The following is a 4,420-nucleotide window of genomic DNA, read 5'->3' on the forward strand; positions in this document are numbered from 1 at the left end:
CTGTTTTCAACTTCCTGATATTCATTCTATTAAACTGTCTGTTAATACTTTGAAAGGTTTATATACATTTCATGGAGTTTCAATCCTACATATACTTAAACTGATGTCAGCATATACTTCCATAATTCATTCATCTGTAATAACAATTTGCAAGACTGGAGACGTGAAGCACCTAAACATGATTTTATTCTCATCTTTTTGGAAGATTAATCTTTAGTCAACAAGAAAGTTTAAAAATCGCTTAAAATTTATAGCTAACTACCAGTTTTTATAAATGGCTTTGTGCAATGGTGTGTGATTATTTTATTTTATATAGGATATTTCCTACTACCTATAAGTTTTGGAAAAAGAAGAAAACTAAAATTTACTACTATAGAGGAATATGATAGAAATAGAAGATAGATTTTAGGTTTGTCACATCTCTGATCAGTACCCACATTCAAGACTTAAAGTCATATTTCTTACTATGTTATACAGATAGGGAAAATATATGATAAGGCAACACATGATAAGGCAACTATTAATGACTTTTTAAAATGTACCTTCTTATGTGATGAAATTTACTTTATTAGCTAATATTTGGGTTTGAATTATAGGAGGCTGATCTTTTTAACACATTTCTGGAAGGCACCTACTGAACAACGCAAATGGTGGGAGATACTATTTCTACACTTTAATGAATGGTTGAACTTATTTTGCATTAGTGCTGGGTAAATAAATGAACTCTATTGTAACTTGATTCCTACACTTGAAAAACTTTTAATGTCACTATCATCTACTTGTCAAGTGTTATTTTGGTGAATATGATTCTAGAAAGTTTATTTGAAAAGGAATATACTTGAAGGAGATTAAATGTAGGTTATCATTGGTTTGAGAATTAAAACATTTTTATACTACAGAACCAAGTTTTACTGAAGTACCAGTGTTTTGAAGCACTAGGGTCTTCTCAATTTGTTTTTTTTAATTATATTTGACATCTAAGTCTAGTTTTCCTAGCCTTGGTAGAAAAATTATGGATCTATCATTCCAGGAAATTTTTTGGCCTACTTATGCTGGACTGAAATCTTTCATTCATCATTAGGAGAGAGGTATTAAAAATAATCTTGTGACATTTGTGATTTTGTTTACTCATATGGGCTTGTCATCTGTAAATTGAAAGTTTGAACTACAGTACTTTCACTCATATTTTATGGTCTGCTCTTTCATTTGAAGTTGCCTTAAATTTCACAATTGCTTACTGCTAATTACTGCAAGGAATTGGGGCCCTGAAATATTATAGGAAATGAAAAATTGAGATGGGTCTTCAATTACTTTCTGTTAGCATGTTGGATGGGCCAAGGTGAGAAGACTTGCCATTGTTATCTGATGATGCAGATAACCTGGGACCTGGTATCCTCGGACCCGTGTGTACTGCAGAAGAATAATAGCTTTTAGGCATAATATGGAGAAAAACACTTTAGGACCAGCGAGTTAATACAATAAACACAGCAGCAGTGTAAAATCTCTTCTAGATTAGAGGAAAACAATACTGGTTTTTTTTTTTTACTATGTGAATTCAGAAGACCAAGAACACTTAGAAGGTATCACAAGTTTATACCAAAGACATTGCATTGATACTTTTTATATTCGAATATATATTCTAAACCTAATTATTTATGTTCCAATCTATTTATGGGAATAAATTTCAATTTATTTGTCAAGTTATAAATTAATTCTAGTAAGATTCACTGTGTGAAACTTAAGATCAGCACATATAAATATAAAATATATAAGTATATATAATATAAGAAATTGTTATGCATTGTTCTGTTGTGGTTAGGGTATCAAAGGCAAATCTGTTTTAAAGTATTATTCCATTATCTCTACCTCAGTTTTTGGTAGAGTTAGACCTAAAGCTTTACCATTTGTAAATGTAAAGCCTGGAGGCAAGAGGAAACACTTTGATTAAAACATTACCAATTTAAGGCCTAATATCGAGGAGAAATATATAGACTTCTCCAGGAGCTATGGAAATATTTGGTGATAGAAAGTAGTGTAAGTTCCTGCCTGGTTGTATGGTAGACAGGCCCAGGATATTAAGTAAACATGCATATGAACAACTTTTTCACCTTCTTGGCTTCAGCTACTTTTGAAATAATAGGTATAATAAACAATTATATATATATATATATATATATATATATATATTTGTTGTTGTTTGGTTCTGGTCGTGGGGCCTGAACTCTGGGCCTGGGCCCTGTCCCTCAGCTCTTCAGCTCAAGGCTAGTGCTCTACCACTTGAGCCACAGCACCACTTCCGGCTTTTTTCTTTTTCCTTTTGTGGTGCTGAGGAATCAATCCCAGGGCTTCAGGTATGCAAGGCATGCACTCTACCACTGAGCCAACTTCCCAGCCCAAACAATTATATTTTGATAAAATACCTTCTATTCTGAACAGTTCGGTCTGAAGTGTTCATCTCTCTATGATCCCTTGTAACTAAGATTAGTTTTGTTCCAGTAAGACAATCTATGCTGTCAGTGTAAGATATTCTGCTTGGTCTGTTCCTACATGGAAGAAGGGTAAGGGTCAGGAAGATATTTGTGCCACTGAGACCTCATTTAGGAAATTTTAAGCTGCAGAAGTTTAGAAGTAGATCTTAACCAAGGCTTACTTTGAATCCATTAGCTCCACAAAGATAATTCAGTTGATAACTAAGTACTTGAAAAGCCATCACCTTTGGACTTAGCTGTAAACGCTTCAAAATATGATCAAATTTAAAATGAACATGACAAAATAGTCATTGACAAAAAATTGCAAATGTGAATAATCGACCAAACAATATAATTTTTTCCACTATAGACAGAAATTTAGAGAGATATGATCATTAGCATTTTTAGGAACAATAAGGGTTCCTTGTTACAAATAGGCAACTATGGATATGTGCCTGTATAAACATTGCATCAATAACTACTTAAATTTAGAGGATACTACATGCTTCAGCAGCAGGTCTACCCAAATTACAACAATACAGAGATTAAAATGGTACTTGCCCAAGGATGGTATGAAAATTTGTGAAGTATTCCATATTTTTCATTCTTCAAATGCAAGAAGAAAAACAGTTGTTAAAAAGTTGATTACAAAAATACAAGTGTAACAATACATGTAATTCATAGAATTAAAGGTTAGTTTGACATCAGTGTATTAAATCTTCACCTTAGAAAGGCCCTTACATAGCATAACCTTTATAAAACTTGAAATTAGATAACATTGTCATTTTATCCCAAAGAAATAAAATTTAAACCATGCTCATAGAGGGTTCCGAGAAGATGGTGGAGGAGAAGCTGAAGGCTAAACAAGCTCTTGCATAGAAAGCAGTTTTAGAGTTCCAGTGAACAGTCCTAAGCCAGAGAATCACACCAAGTGTGTCATCACAGTACACAGAGTTAGGCCAGAGAGGGAAAATCCAGGCAACGAGACAGATCTGAGCATTTGCCAGCAGCTTCAGCAGAAGCGGCAGCCATAGTCACCATTCTGTAACACAGAGAGTCCAGGACAAAGGAGCCAGATGCGGTGGGTGAGCAGATTCTACTCAACACCAGCAAGAACTGACAAGGAGCAGACATCTTCATCCTGCAGTTCACAGACCAGAGACGACCCAGTAACCAAGACTCGGCGAAAGTAGAAGCCTAACATCCTCACTCCTTCTCAGGGAGCAGAGGAGAGAAGGCCACCCCTCCCCCCCAGAACCGGACATCTCCATCTTGGATACTGACAAAGCTCGGTGGAGCTGCTAGCTCCAACTAAGGTCTTGGAAGAAAACTCGAGTCATTTAGCAGGTCACAAGAACCTAAATTGACCTCCCAGACTCAGCTTTACCCAGAGAAATGTCACCCAGCTCAGGCACAAGCCCTAGGAATGGCTTTCTCCACTGGGTAATCAGAGCCAGAGGCTGCCCCTCCCTTAAGCAGCCTTGCCAATCAATTGAAATTCAGTAAATATAAACCCAGAGAGTGGCTCCAGCCTGGGCTCGTGAGTTTCTAACAAGCTAGCCCCCGGGAAAAGCTAATGTTTGCTGAAAAGTCTCAACTCTACCCAGAACCTAGCCTCATCAGAGCTTCTCCAAACGAGGAAAAAGCCATCTCCCTCTTTTGTGATAATCAAAGCAGATCCCCCTCCCATTGAACTAACCTGAGATGAGGATCACAAAATCCTGGGTAAAGCAGCATTTTTTGGCCTGTTCAGACAAACTGACTTAAGAAACCAACCAAGCCACAGGAAAAAGAAACACCACAAGCAGATCAGAGACTCCAACAAGAGGCTGGTTACAGACACAAGGGAGATACAAGATTTTTCCCACCACTCCCCAAAAAATCAAAATATTTTTTCTTTTTTTTTTGTACATTTTATAAAAAAAAATTTCTAAAACTTTTTAATTTTTAAT

General features: G+C 36.0%; 1 pseudogene; it reads left to right on the top strand.

Annotated features, from left to right (window-relative positions):
• The first annotated feature begins 2,970 nt into the window (after positions 1–2,970).
• Positions 2,971–3,070, top strand: LOC122123162 (annotated as a pseudogene).
• The last annotated feature ends 1,350 nt before the right edge of the window (positions 3,071–4,420 follow it).

This window comes from Dipodomys spectabilis, unplaced genomic scaffold (genome assembly GCF_019054845.1).
Source record: "Dipodomys spectabilis isolate Male_0828 unplaced genomic scaffold, ASM1905484v1 ptg000224l, whole genome shotgun sequence".
NCBI lineage: Eukaryota > Metazoa > Chordata > Mammalia > Rodentia > Heteromyidae > Dipodomys > Dipodomys spectabilis.